This window comes from Camarhynchus parvulus, chromosome 9 (assembly GCF_901933205.1).
Source record: "Camarhynchus parvulus chromosome 9, STF_HiC, whole genome shotgun sequence".
Classification (NCBI taxonomy): domain Eukaryota; kingdom Metazoa; phylum Chordata; class Aves; order Passeriformes; family Thraupidae; genus Camarhynchus; species Camarhynchus parvulus.
Window position 1 is genome coordinate 1,236,548 of NC_044579.1, and position 15,901 is coordinate 1,252,448.

The window sequence follows — 15,901 nt, forward strand, 5'->3', positions numbered from 1 at the left end:
TTCCCGGCTGTGCCCGGTTTCAGCCGCTGCTGTTTTAGCAAACTCTTTTCACCCGGTTGGCCAAAAGGGCAAGCAGGTGATCAAAGATGAGACAACCTGAAACAGTGAACGGTGCCCCAGGTGGGGACTGGGGGTGTCTGTCCCAGGGGGAGCAGAGGATGCCCACGCAGCCACCCCAGCCCTTGGCACAGCTCTGGGGCTGGACCTTGTGGCTCTGCACAACTCCCTGACAGGGACAGGAGGAGAGGGAACGGCCTCAGGATGGGCCAGGGGAGGGGAGGGCTGGATATTGGGAGAATTCTTCTCAGAAAGGGCTGTCCAGCCTGGCACAGCTGCCCAGGGCAGTGGTGGAGTCCCCAGCCCTGGAGGGATTTATCAGCCCTGGGCATGTGGCACTTGGGGACATGGTCAGTGTGGCCTTGGCAATGCTGGACTCAATGGCCTCAGAGGGCTGTTCCAAACTGAACAATTCCCTGAGCCCGTTCCTTGACTCTCCTACTGCTTTAAAAGGAAATTGTTCCTAAGCTGTCCTGCCTTGGCTGCACATGGCCATGGAGGGTGATGTTAAACCCTGTGTGCCTGTACTTCTGTGATATCCACGAGAGGCAGAACTTGAGATTTTTCTATCTCTGCTGGAGGTGAACCTCGGGGTCCAGGTACCCCCAGAATTTGGAAGGCTCAGCCAGAACTCCAGATGTTGCAGTTTGGAGCTGGCTCTGAGCTGGTGAAACACCAAGGTGTGATTTATTATTGCCTCATCCGTCTGCACATTGAAAATAAGATTGTGTTACATAATCAGATCTCATTTGTTATTTATTGCTTTCTCTCCCTGCACAGATGTGGATGTTTCTCCCTCTCTCCTGGTGGATAATCCCTGTGGTTTTCCTGCTGGGCTGTGGGATGGGTGGGGAGCCAGGGGCTGGAAGGACGGGATGGGTTGAAGTTTTTCCAAAGAAAACCAACATCTTTTGCCTGTTAGTGCCTACAAAACTGCAGGAACTTCTGCAAACAGTGAGTTCAGGGGCCATGGCTTGTCCTGGGAGGTGAAATGCTTGGATATTGAGCTGGTACTGCTGCAAAAAATGCCCCAAAAAATGTTTGGTGACACCAAACCCCACCACTGCTTGTGCAGGTAACTGTGCTGCCTTTTCCAGGCAGGGCAGGCAGAGTCACCCCCAGGCTCCTGCTGTGCTGCCTGGGCAGGACAGTCCTGATCCAGGGGCTGCCAAAGTGCAATCCTTGCTGCCCAGTGCAACAAAAACCTGCAGCACGAGCACTTTCCCTGCCCAGCAGCCTTCCAGAGCTCAAGGAGCATTTGGACAACACTCTCAGGGCATGGTGGGGCTTCAGGAGTGTCCTGTGCAGGGCCAGGAGCTGGACTGCAGGATCCCTGTGGGTCCCTCCCTGCTCAGGCTGTTCTGTGATTCTGGAACTCTTCTGTCCCACAGAGCATCCCACAGTGAGCTGAGCCCATCCACATCCTGCTGAGAGAAAGTGGGATTTAGGATTTAGAAATAGTGTGAGGTGAAAGGGCTTGGGAGGGGCTCTGCATTGCACCAAAATCTACAGGTGGTTGTGGTGCCAGCCCTGCTGCTCACACAGAGCCCTCGGGATAGATCCTGCTCTCTCATCCAGATGGATCAGCCCTTGGAGCATGTCCTTGCTCCCAGTCTCCCCCATGCCCACACGTATCAGTTCCATCTCCCAAACCACAACAGACAAATAATTTGAGTTGTGTTTTGGATCCCCACAGCAAATTTAACACGACCCCGGCGGTGCCGGTGCTGCAAGAACTTGCCCCAAGCACAAAGCTGAGACAGGTTTGATTTTAAACCTCTTTATCCAATATTCCAGCTCCTACTTAAAAGCAGGTGTATGATGGGGACGTAATAAACATTGATCTTCTCGCTCCAACTCTCTGCTAATGTGATTCTTGGTGCTGCATCATGTAGAAAATATGAATTCTTGTTTTCTTATGTAAAAGTGCTGTCACAAACCCCAGCAAGTTTTCTGTGTGATGAGACCTTTAAAAAGGGGGGGATTTTTTGTTGTGCTGTACTTACTGATGTCTTCTGCAAAGGAGGTGCTTAGGACACAGGAACAGCTCTTGCTGCCAGTGCTGGGAATCCCTTGGACCCTCATGGAATGCAGGGACAGTAATGGAAAACCTCCCCAGCTTCTTGGCTGGGTTTGTCCTGCCTTGCTTTGTGCTTCCCTCAGGTTTTTCCTTGGGACCAGCCTGTGTCCCCTCCCTGCCTGTGTCCCTCACTGCTCTTGCACAGAAGGACTTTTCCTGCCAGCCCAGCATCGCTCGTCTGAGCTCACTGCTGTCCCTAAGGGGACCTAAGGTGGCAGCAAGGGGCACAGGGACAGTTTCCTCTCCATGCAGAACTTCCCTCAGGAATGCTGTCCTGGCCCTGGCTGCTGCACAGCACAAGGGTTTCTCACTGACTGTCCCAAAGGTAAAGTTGTTGGTGAATGCTTGATCATTCCTCTGCAGCCCAAATGAATTTAACCACAATGGATCTGTTGTGTGGAATAAATGGGAATCATTTTACATGGTGGAGTGATTACAATGATGCTCTTCCAGGGCAAATATGGGAAAACAGGGTGCTCCCCTGCTTTTCCATACATCCCTGAGCTAAGAGGGAATGCAGAGTAATGCAGGGTGACTTAATACCCAACATGACAGACAGATAATCCACACCCATGTAAAACGTTGTAAGCACCAGCTGCACGTGACCGGCCTTCATCCAAAACATGTGTGGGGGATCTCCAGCATTCCCTGCACAGCATTCCCTATTCTGCACTCCCTGCACAGCATTCCCTGCGCTGCATTCCCTGTGCTGCATTCCCTGCGCTGCATTCCCTGCACAGCACTCCCTGTACTGCATTCCCTATTCTGCGTTCCCAGCATTGCATTCCCTGCACTGCACTCTCACCTGTCTCATTCTGACCTCTTGCCAGGGGCAGGGACACCCCCCAGGCCTCCAAGTATTCCAGAAGAAATGACATTACTGACAGCCCACTCAGGAGCAGTGCAAGTATGCATTTCCTGAAAATTCTGGGTTTTTAACTGAAAATGGAGATGTGAAGCCACCAGCCAGAGAACAATGGTGACAGAGCTGTCGGAACCCCGAGCTTTGTCTTCAGAACCATCATTAAATCATCAGATGTTGCTGAGAGAGGAGCACCAGCCCAAATTCCTTATAAATCCTTTCAGATGATAAGGCCACAGTCAATAGTACACATGGGAGAGGAGGAGATTTGGAAATTCCTCTGGAAAATTTCCAGCTCCTCTCAGAATTCTCCTCCAGGATGTTTGGAGCACTGGGGAGTAGCTCTGGGAGTGTGGGGGAGGCTGTGCCCAGTGTTGTGCCCAGGAGCCCAGATCTGCACAGGATGGAAGGAAAAACTGTCCAATCCTCTAGAAAACACCAAAAAATAAATTTTGTGTCTTCAATACATTAAATTTCCAGTTTCTAGGAGAATGGCTGCTTCTCTCCGTGCTGGTGGCGCTCCCTCAGTCCTCACACCTCCACGAGTTTGGGGTCCCTGGATTCTGCTCAGGGTGAAGGGAGCAATGCATTTTGGGATAGGGATTATTTGGATAATTATGTTGATAATTTCGGGGTTTGCAGAATTTCTCAGCTCCTGATCCCTCCCACTGCTGGTATTTGCTTTCCAAAAGAGAAAATGGATTTTGCATTTCCCAGCCACGCCAAACTTGCGCTCCTGATGCTCGACACAAATCCTGTCCCAGCCGAGCTCTCTGCTGCTGCCCTGAAGGAGAACGGGAATCTGAAGGAAGTGTGGGAAATGAGAATCAATCAGAGTACAAAGAAACGAAGAGCCCAATTTTGGGGAGGGATGAGGAGCACTCCTGCACACAAGCCCCCCCTCCTGTGCTGCCTGTGTTCACAGATTGTTGTTTTGACTCATTCTGCAGCTCCAGCTGTGGCAGCAGCTTCTAAGAGAGCAGCTCAAATACAAATTTCATGTTCAAGTGGAGGAATCAACAGAATTATTCAAGTGGTGCAGAAACAGCCTCAGAAAAGAGTGTGCACAGCATCTCAGCTATTAATGTATTATTCCCTAACAGCATTCCTTGCTCATTGGAAGAGCAGAAAGGCCTGGTTTGGAATGCTCCAGTTTATATAAGAATATTAAATATGCCAAAGCTTTTCCAAATGATAGTTTTATTAGTCCCTGCTGGGGTCACAATCCTGCTCCGTACAGTACCCGGGGCACCTCTACCCACAGGGTGACATCACACCTGGAAGGGCCACTCAGTGCTTCATTTGCATAAGAAGTTCATTAACAAGTAATTAAATGGCAGGAGTGAGGGCCCGTGGATGGACAGGGTTTGGTGGAGGAGCCAAGAAGCTTCTCCTGGTAACCCTGACCCTGATTGGTGTTTTTGTAAAGCCATCTCTGCATGCACCAGAACCAGGGTTTGTGGTTCTTATCAGTGCTGCTGTCAGTGCCCAGGGTTTGGACAGCACAAACCTGGGTGGGGCAGGAGGGGAGCTCTGGGCATGGCCTGGGGATGATTCCTGTTCTGCTGTGATTCCAAACACCCAAAGGTAAATCCCCAGGAGTTTGGTTTCTGTTCTGGTGTGATTCCAAAGGTAAATCCCCAGGAGTTTGGTTTCTGTTCTGGTTTAATTCCAGAGGTAAATCCCCAGGAGTTTGGTTTTTGTTCTGGTGTAATTCCAGAGGTAAATCCCCAGGAGTTTGGTTTCTGTTCTGGTTTAATTCCAGAGGTAAATTCCCAGGAGTTTGGTTTCTGTTTTGGTGTAATTCCAGAGGTAAATCCCCAGGAGTTTGGTTTCTGTTCTGGTGTGATTCCACACACCCAAAGGTAAATCCCCAGGAGTTTGGTTTCTGTTCTGGTGTAATTCCAGAGGTAAATCCCCAGGAGTTTGGTTTCTGTTCTGGTGTAATTCCAGAGGTAAATCCCCAGGAGTTTGGTTTCTGTTCTGGTGTAATTCCAGAGGTAAATCCCCAGGAGTTTGGTTTCTGTTCTGGTGTAATTCCAGAGGTAAATCCCCAGGAGTGCGGTGGCTGTGTGGGGCACACAGCTTTGCTGGAGAGTGCCTTTCCACCCCAGCTGGCTGCAGTGACACAAATCCATCCTTGACCCAGCTGGACAAGGGCAGTGGAGCACCCTGAGTGGCAGCAGCACCGTGCTGGAGCAGCATTCCCATTGCCAGGAACAAAGCCCACCCGAGCTGCCCCAGCGCTCCCCAGGCCCTGCACATGGGCAGCTGGAGCTGGGCACTGCTCTGGGGAAATTCACCTTTTACCCTTCCAGCTGTAATCCCAGCGTGCTATCCTGGCCACTGGGGCTGCCACGTCCCCCGTGTCCCCTGGCTGGTGTCACACCCAGCCCTCAGCTCCGGGGCTGCCTCTGGAGCTGCTCAGTATTCAGTGGCACCACTTACCTAATGCACACGGATTTAATTCATTTCTGATTGATCCCATAATTACAAAATTTGTTTAAAGCTGTTATATTATCTCCTTATTTGACACAATATGGCACAATTTTGTTATAGTATTGAAAACCAAATAAGACAACTGCAGCTGGTAGCATTTCAAAGAGCCATTCCCTTTAAGATGAAATCAATCCTGTTTCAAGTTTATTCCCTTGCTTTAGGATCGAGGCTCTAGGGGTGTATTTTGCTGAAAAATGTCTTTTTGATTTTTCAGAAATTCTTTAGATTAATATGCAGCTGTCATTGCAAGGCAAATCCAGCCCAGCTTTCATGTGCTCCTCTCTCCCCGGGCTGTGGCGAGCGCCCGGCCCTGCCGGGAGCCAGCGCGGCGCTGGTGGCAGCGCGGGCACGGCACCGGGCACGGCACCGGGCACGGCACCGGGCACGGCACCGCACCGGGCACGGCACCGGGCACCGCACCGGGCACAGCACCGGGCACGGCACCCGGCCCGTTAAACCGAGTTTAAAGCACGAGCCCGTGACAATACAGAGAGTTCGGGTCCTTTGTGCGGCCCCTGGAGTGTCCTTTGAAAAGTTGTTTAACTTGCACATCATGTCGACTAAACTTTCCAAGGGGATGCTTTGGAGTAAATAGACGCTGAAGGCCCTGAGTGAAGTTTAAATATTTATATCAATATTTGGCTTATTCTTTCAGTGGCATGGATCACAGAATTGCAGAAGGGTTTGGGTTGGGAGGGACATTAAAGCTCATCCAATGTCCCATGGCAGGGACACCTTCCACTGCCCCAGGAGCTCCCAGCCCCAATGTCCAGCCTGGCCTTGGGCACTGCCAGGGATCCAGGGGCAGCCCCAGCTGCTCTGGGCACTCTGTGCCAGGGCCTGCCCACCCTGCCAGCCAGGAATTCCCTCCCAACATCCCATCCATCCCTGCCCTCTGCCCATGTGAAGCCATCCCCATTTTTCATGGATGTGCCCTACAGAGACTCCACCTCAGCCATGGCTCATCCCTGGTGTTCGGGAAGCAATTTTCCCGTTTTCTCCCTGCATTCCATCCCTGCGGAGCCTCCCCGGGCTGCTGAGGACCGGGATGATCTCAGCCCAGCAGTTCCTGCCCAGGATTTGCCCGGGTGGGCAGAGGAGACCCTGGGGGCTGCTGGAGCTCCTGCCCTGCAGAAAACGCTGTCACAGCTTTCGAGACGGCCTCAGGAAAAAGGGAAGAAGTTCTCTTTTTATTATTTTCCTTACTGAGTGGGAAGAGAGAAGGAAAATGGTTGTTTGAGTGCTCCTGTGGAGCCCCGAGCCGGCTCAGCACCGCTCCTTCCCCCGCTGGAGCATCCGGGCAAGTGAGCGCAGGGATGGAGCGCTCCGGGAAGGGCAGCGGGGCCGGTCTGGGCGTTCCTGCAGGCTTTAAAGAGCTCGTCTCAGAGCGGGGACAGGGATCAGTCTCTTTTCTTGCAACTCGCTTCACAGAGAGCCCCGCTGTCCCCTGACATCTTCAAAGGCGGCGCTGGCAGCGCTGTTGAAAGGCGGCCGGGCGGGAGGCGCGCTCCTGCGGGAGCGGCCCGGCGGCGAGACGGAATGCGGGAGATGCGCTCCCCTCCTCCGAGCCCGGGCCTCCCCTTCCCCAGCAGCGCCTTCCGAGCCTTCCCGAGCAGGATTCCTCTGCTTCCCCGGCCCCCCAACCCGGCCTGGGCCTCTGCAGGGGCTGGGGGGGCTCCCCGGGCCCCCTCTCACACCCAGATAGGCATCGGCCACCCGGGTGTTGGGGTGCTGGCAGGGCTGGCACTGCTGGGGAGCTGGGGGACACTGGGGAGCTGGGGGTGCTGGGGGTACTGGGGGCATTGGGATTCTGGAGGTGCTGAGGGCACTGAGGGCACTGGAGGGTGCTGGGGGTGCTCGAGATACTGGGAGTGATGGAAGTACTGGGGGCTCTGGGGTTCTGAAGGTTCTGAGGATTATGGCGATTCTGAGGGATCTGGGGGTGCTGGAGTTGTTGGGCGTTCTGAGGGTTTTAGGGGACCTGAGGGCTCTGAGGGTTTTAGGGGATCTGAGGGCTCTGAGGGTTTTAGGGGATCTGAGGGCTCTGAGGGTTTTAGGGGGTCTGAGGGCTCTGAGGGTTTTAGGGATCCAGGGTTGCTGAGGGATGCCGGGGGATCTGGAGGTGCTGGGGGATCTGGTGGTTTTGGGGGTCCTGGGGTGCTGGGCTGCACCGAGCCCTCAGCCCTGCCAGCCTGGTCCCCGCCGTCGCCCTCCGGCGGTGTCACCTCCCGGCTGTCCCAGCCCAGGGTCCCGGCCAGGAGCCTCCGGAGCCCGGGGCCGCCCCGGCTGCCGCTCCTCACGGCAGGGATGCAAATGAACGGCTCTGGAGCGTGTTGGATAAATACAATGTTTGTTCTTCCTAATGGATTTCAGCAAGATATGGTAAATATTAACTCCCAGGTGGGGCAAATGCATAATTCATCAGCAGGCTCGCTCTGCCGGCTCCTGCTGAACGCGTGGCAGCCCTGGCTGCGGCAGAGTTAATTCTCCTCCCAGGAGCTGGGCTGGGATTTGTGCTGGGAGCAGCACCGATAACCCAGGGCTGGTTCTGCTCTCGCTGAGCGGGGCTCACACAGCAGCGAGGGCTTTGCTGCACAGCTGGGCCTGCCCAAGGAGCTGGGGGACCCAGCCCGGACAGCTGACCCCAGCTGACCCCAGGGATTTCATTTGATCCCTCCCCAGATCCCTCCAGAGGAGTTAAGAGTGACTCTGAAAACCTCAGTGAGGTGATGCAGGTGAGTGGTTGAACTGGGGATAGCTCTGACATCATTTCTGAGGGAGAAGATGCGGTTTAGTCATTAATTATCCCTCTCTCAGTCATTAATGAGCCCTCTCTCCTGTGTCCACACACTCCTCTCTGTGTCAGCCCACACATCCCTGTGCAAACCCCACAGCACCCAAATTGCTCCCTGCTGCTCCATCCATCTCCCAAACCCCAGTTTTTGGTAGGTGTGGGCTGAGGAAAGGGTTAAGAGCTCAAACTCTCCTGCATCGATCCTTGGCCATGTCATTTAACCCAATTAATTCCAGCGCAGTAAATAGGATTTAAATTTCTGCTGAAGTGATTTGTTAAGTCAGGAGATAAATACAGGCCCTCACCTCCTTCCCGTTAATTAGATGTCAATTCATAAACGCAGGAATTTGATGCCACGGCGAAAATTGCCCCCAGAAATGATTAGAGCCTCTTTTAAACTGGTGGAGGAAATCTGTTTTTACGGACTATTGGCCCTTCCACTTTTTCCTGGGCATAAATTAACCCCTGCACACCCTCGGTGGCTCTGGTGGCAGCGCTGGGTGACACTGCCACGCTCTGGAGCTGCTCCCTCGCCCCGCAGTTGGATTTAAGCCCAAGCCTAAGAAGTCAAGGCTGGTGCACTGACTTGCCCAGTTTTCCTCCTTGTTTGAAGCTGCCTTTGCCTGGTGTGGTGACAGCCCCACCAAAAGCCATCTCCCGAAATGAAAGCAGCGACATTCAGCGATGCGATTGCAGACCTGGCTAAGTCAGATGTTAAACAGCTTAGGGGTATAATCTCCTTTTAATGTGAGCACAACTCCCATTAACATTAATAGGGGGTTGTGTGGCTGCTTCAAAAGGAGAATATGCACCTAAAAGTGCAAATTAGCACTTACAAACTCTATTGATAAATTATTAAAGCGGATCATTAAAGCATAGCCACGCCTCCAGATCATTAGAGCAAGTCCAAAACATCACGGGGGCATGCGCAGTGCTCCCTCATTAAAACAGCTCCTAAAATGCCATTTAGGCCCCAAAATGAATCCAGAGTAAATATTGGTTCATCAGCCGCTGCTTCGTGCAGAATTTGGAGCTTTAAGAGCTTGAACTTCTCTTCTTTAAATGCAAATGAGCAGCAAGCAGTGCTTTAATGCAGGTCCCCGCTCAGAAATCGGTGTTTAAAAGGTAAATTAAAGCCCAAATCCCCAAGCTCGGGGCCACGCTGTCACCAGAGCTCTTTGTTGTTGTTTATATGGGGACAGATCTGCACGCCCTCCCCAGGGCCCCATTCCCACATCTCATTTTCCTCCCGTCCTGGTGCCCTGGGTGACACCAGAGGCTTTCAGGGGACTCTGGATTCCTCCTTGCTTGCCCTTCCTGGCTTCCCTCGTCCCCAGGTCAAGCACCCATGGCTGCAGCAGCTCATCCCCACCCTGGGCTTGTCCAGCCCCAGGGACGTGCCTTGCTGGGCAGACTGGGGCTGGTTATTCCTCCCCGTGGTGACCCAGAGCAGATCCCTCCAAGCTGGCTCATCACGGGAATGCAATCACCCTAAAATCCCTGAAAGGGGTTCAGCAGGACGTGGTCATCCTGTGGGGTGTTTACTCAAGCTGTGACGATTTTCAGATTTCAAGAAATGGTATTTCCTCGACTGCAATATTCAGGTTGCCATGGTTTGTAGCATCCCAGTGACCAACATTCCTAACTTAGAGGGTATTGCCTTCACCATCCAGGGATGTTTTTTTAATTAAAAAAAAAGGCTATAATGTTATAACCACTATCCTAAATACAAATCCCAAACTCCAAACCCATTCCCAGAGCCATTAACCAAATTATTTTTGAAAATAAGATTATTTCTATTAATGTAGCAGCAAAAGGAGTAGAAGTTAAGAAAGCAGCTCCTCAGTGCTGATCCTGAGTTAGGGATGATGCCAGTTCTTTCTGCTATTGAGAACTTTGCAACAGGTGAATGCGAAGCTAAATAAATTTTATTTAGTTATTTATCTGTATTTATTTATTTATTATTTATTTTTAAAAAATAATGTTTCTGGAGATAAATAAAAACACAAATTCAGCTGGGGAGGTTAAAACAGAACAAGAACCAGGTCTTGGTGCACCATCAGCCAGAGCTGGGTGCTGGCTGTATTTCCCAGGAAAATGGAAAATGTGGATTTTGGGGTTGGGTTTGAGCAGGTTCAGCTCTGAGCTGGAGGCGCCGGGCGCAGCATCTGCCCAGGCACGTCTCCAACAGCCCCCGGTGTCCCCAGAGCCACCGGTGCCCCCAGCAACACCCCCGAGGAGCCCAGCCAGGCTCAGCCCCATGAAACGAGTTTTAATTATTCCGCACATTACACTGAAAACACTCGTTCCTTTTTAAAAATAATTCTCCTCAGAAAACACGTTTTATCTCTCTAATAAGAAACCATTAATTAGGAGATGTTGACCCGACGAGCTGTGATAGTTTGGTGGCTGATGAACACTGCCTTTAATCAGACCTTTTACAAGCTGGTGGATGTTAACTTGTGGCTGTTAATTATTCACACCTTCACGTATTCCGATGGTCGGAATATTTCATGAATGCCCTTCTTTTTATTTAGCAGCGACGATGGATTTTATGAGCCAGGAATTGCACTTATTAATTTACAGTCGTTTTGCACTTCCATGCCAGTCGTTTGGCATTAACTCTCTGTTTAAAAATAATAAATGACCCCTGACTCTCTATTGTCTGTCCTAATTAGCATATTGTCTTTTAAAGAGGAAAGCGTGTTTTCTCTTCATTAACAGTAATATTACCTCGGCAGACAATCAGTAGGTCCGTGATCTAGAAGCTGCTGTGGACGCCAAATTACCTCCTCTACCAGGACAAAATCAATTAACACCACTAGGGATGTCATTATTGTCACATTATGTCACCGGATATACTCCAGGGTAAATAAATGATTTGTGGAATTTTTAATGCCGGAAAGCCGCGGCTGAGCCACCCGGGCGGTGGGACCGGGGGGCTCCGGGCCCTGCCCGGCCCTGCCCTCCCTGGGGACAGAGCTGGGCAGTCCCGGGGGAAAGGGCTGGGCTGGGGGGACCCCAAATCCCCCCGGAGCGGGACCCCAAATCCCCCGGGTCACCCGCACCGGGTCACCCGCATCGGGACAGCGCCGAGCTGCGGTGCTGGGACAGGGAGGGCTCAGCCAGGGCACAGAGCATCTAATAAACAATTTTATTGCCACGGCCGCCCGCGTTTGCCGCTCCGACACGAACCGCCCGGCTGCTCCTCGGCCGCGCTTCCGCAGCGCCCGGGAGGTGCCGGCGCTAAAAGCGTCCCCAAGTTGTGCGCTTGCCCTGCGTCGGGGGGTGTTTAATTAAGTCTGCTCTGTCTGACACGATCTGATGTCATTGTACAAGGAGATGTTCTTTGTTAGCGGCGCGCTTAGTTTCAGGCTCCTCTGTGTATTTGAAACCATGGTAACAGAAGAGTAAGCTAAAGCCAATGAGATAATGAGATATTCTCATTGTAATTGTGTTTCACGAGGGCACACGCTCCCATGGGTGGGATCCGACTGTCTTACAACTGCGAACAGAATTTAAGGGACAGGAATAAATTAGCGCGGCGGCGTTTGCCACAACAGCCGTGTAAACACTCCCGACGCGGCGCTGCCGCTGTCCCAGCGCCTTCCAGCGCGTCCTGCGCGGCGGCGGCGCGGGGAAAAACGCTGCCAAATGGGGAGCGCTGCGCTGAAACCCCTCAGAACTTCAAGGAAGTTGGGGTTTGAAAGGCATTAACGAGCTGCGAGGTGCTGGTTTGCATGATAATTGCGGTGGGCGCTGGAGAGGAGGCGATGGAGGCAGGGGAAGGGGACCAGGCTGGAGCTGCCGCTGCCCCGGCTGGCTGGGGACATTATGGAAAATCTCAAGGGGAACGCAACCCAAGGGCCCGTGGGGTTCGTCCTCCTGCTCCCCTGGAAGTGAAATCCAAAAGTTCAGCCGTGATTTAAATGATAAAACTTTCTGGAGGCGCTGAGGAAGGGAGGAGCTTGTGCTCTCCCATTGTAAAGGGAGAGAAGCTCAAAGCGAGGGGTTGGGTTTGGAGAGCTCTGGGTGAGGCTTTCATTCTGCTCCCAGACGGGGACAGGGGGGGCCACACCGTGGGCAGCACTTCACACGCGAGATGGACTCCGAGCACCACAAAGCAAACTAGGAAATGTGATTTGGGGAGTGGAAACAGGATCGGATCTGCTTCATGCCCTAATTGGCTTCATCCTATAATTGTCTTCATCCTGTGTAATTCCCAGCAAATGTACAATTATTGCTCTTTTCCCCAGAACATCTCAGTGCAGGCAGGGCCATTTGGGGCGGAATATGGGATGGTCTCCTGAGAAAAGTCACAAAACGTCTGGGAAAATCCTTTTTTCCTGGAGCAGGAATAGCGAGGGGGTCCCCAGGAGCAGAGCCCGGAGCTGCTCCACCACCCGGGCAGGCTCAGGCAGGGGAGCAGCCACAACTTGCTCCACATTGTAGGCAGGGATGATTTTTATTAATGTAATTATTATTGTTGCTCAAAGAGTGCACTTCTGATGTGGGGACAGCTGACAAGATAAATTATATCTGTTGTCAGCTGCGTGGAGAGACCTTTGGGAGATTTTAATTGGGAGCAGGCTCCCCGCAGCCCATTGTGCATCTTCCCCAGAGCGGGGCTGGAGCCACACGGCAACCACCCCATCCAACCTCCTTCTGAAACATCCAACCTCCTTCTGAACCATCCGACCTCCTTCTGGACCATCCAGCCTCCTTCTGAACCATCCAAGCTCCTCCCCAACCATCCAACCTCATCCCCAACCATCCAACCTCCTCCCACACCACAGAGATTTGGGGTTTGCCTCATGCACCCCAAAAATCAGTGCCTGTATTTATTTGGTGCAAAACAAGACCACGAAGTGACGTATTTTACATGGGTGCCACGTTTGGGGGTATTTCCCATTAAAGCTGTCAGCAAATCATCACCACAAGGGAGATAATCAGATATAAAAACCCCCTTTAACTGGCTGACTGTGCTGTAAGCTTCTCCCTGGCACGGAGTCCCAAGGAAAGGAAGATTATTTTCAGTGCTGCAGTGCCTGGGCACACTCTGACCCAGAGCCTGGGGACCTGTGTGGGATAAATGGTGCTTCAGCTGCAAAGCTGATGTAGGAGGCTCCTCCAGGACCCAGGTGTGGGGTTGGACTGGTCATTCCCACCCTCTGGGCTGTCCACAACCATCACCCCCCAAAAGGTCCAGGGCCTCCCACGTGGACAGATGCACCAGGAAGGAAGAATATTTTAGAAATTGTTCCAAAAGAATCTGCCCAGACTCTCATGCAACCCCATCTTCTGCTCACTGACGTGCCCATGCACAGAGCAAGTTGCCAAGAGCCTTCTCGCAGAATTTACCACAGAAGAGCTGTCTGACAGCCTTGTACAGGAAATCAGAGCTGTGTCGTGGCTTTTTGAAATTTCAGCAATATACACAAATCAAGTGCATTTATTAAATCAATGTATAATCATTTTTACAAGGAAGTGTAATATAAAAACAGACATAAAAGATTTTGAAAGTAATGCTGCACATTTCTTTTGGACAAATGTTATTTCAGGGATTTATGATAATTCCTTTTCTGAAAGAAAAACGAAGCTAATTGAAACAAACTTTGTAGTTTCTATTAATGCCATTGGAATACAGTATGTGCTGCCAGTTACAAAGTGACATTGAAAGCTGATGCTGTTCTCAACAACACCACGATTTCTCCGTTTTATGTACTTTTTAATTTCCTCTGTGGAAAATCTGTTCTTCATAAAAGGGCTGCTGAAGAAAATGTGGAAAAAGTTGATTCATTCCATATTTACATTCTTGCAAGTACCTGGAAATGAACCAATTACCAACGGGAGCCAAAAGAGAAGTTAGGAAAGTCATTTAGAAAACTCATCTTCTGACAGGCCTCAGAAGTGCCTGGGAAAGTCCTGCTCTGATTGCAAACCCCTTCTAGCCAGCAGGACTGGGATCCTTGGCCCTGGTCCTTGTCCCACTCTGAGCTCCAGACCCTCTGGAGCTTGGGGACAGCTCTGGAAAGGGGCCTGGACTCCTGTCCCAAACTTCAACTCACTCTTGGACTGGGTCCCCAACAGGATCTCAAACCAAAATATGAACATCAACTCAAAGCCAAGGCCAAAACCAAACCAAACCAAACCTGAACCTAAATGCAACCCAACCCTGACATGAACCCAACCAAAACCCAAATCCCAACCCAAAACCAAGCCTACACCAAACCCTAAGCTGAGCCCAATCAAACTACAAACCTGAGCTCAAATAAATCCCACACCCAAACCTGAATCTGAGCTGAACCCAAACTAAAACCCAACCCAACCCTAACCTCCAGCCAAATCCAAACAAAAAATAATCAGACTCCTCCACAAACCCAAACTCCAAACCAGACTTGAACTTTAACCCAACCCAAATCGACTCTCAAACCCCAACAGCCTCTCAGCCCAATATCAGGGCAGGGCTGCTGTGGTTGCAGAAGAATGCTCTTCCTATTAAACCCTCAGAACTTCTCCTAGTTAAATTAAAAAAATAAATAAAAAAAAAGAAAACCAAAATTCCCCAAAAGAGTAAGAAGAAGGGGAGTTACTTGCACTTTTGTACTTTTGCCAGTCCCACCCTGAAGCCACCATGAAAGCAGAGCTGCCTCACCCAGCCCCAGACGTGGCTGCTGCCAGCCCCAGCCTGAGCCATTCCCCCTTTTCCCCTCAGAGTTTCAGCTGATGTGCCCTGCTAAAAAAGCCCCCCAGCTCAGGAGGGGCTGTTTGGAGCTTCTGTGCTCCCTGTTGGTGACTCAGCTGTGCAGGAGCTGAGTTTTTCCCTAGGCCTGGCTTTAATAAAGCCTTGCTGCCCTGAGGTGCTGCTCGGGGCTCGTGTGGCTTTCAGCGGCGCTAGGCCCGGACAAGGCTTTATTAAATTCTGCCAGAGGAAGAAAAGGAGAAAGTTGAGTTTCCTGCACTAATATTTTATTCTCTTTTTTTTTTAATCCCCTCCACCAGCCTGGTGGCTTTCACACTCGTGTTGTGAGTTCATTTCCAGCAGGGTTTGATGGCTCCTCATTACCAGAAAAGCCAGGCCTGCAGGCCCTGGAGAAAGGGAGAAGCCTTGTCCTTGTCCCACCTCGTGCTCCACAAACTGGAACACAACCTCTGTGAGGGTGGACACCATGAGGTGGAGAGTTTTGCCTCTCTGAGGTTTTTGCACCCCATCCCTGCAATCCCTGTTTGGGTTTATTTTGGCAAGGACATATCCTCGGGATCAGGGATCTGCCCCAGCACCCGGCAGCCCCACTCTGATGAGGGCTGCAAAGAGGATGAACCTCCCTCCTTGCAGGCGTGGAGAAACTCAGGAGAAACCTCCCACATTCAGGAGAACTGGGAAAGAAAATGTTTGTTTTCTCGAAGAGGGAAAGAAAACCATTCCCCAGTCCTGGCCACAGAGCCAGCATCGAAGGGGGCTTGTCTGAGCCCACACTCCTGGCTCATGGCTGTGCACACCCTGGCTCAGAACCCCCTGAGCCCCAGGATCCCAAAATTCTCATGGAAAAGCAGCACTGCTTGGGCAGGATTGACCCACTGATCCCAATCCCCAGTGGCCACACTGCAG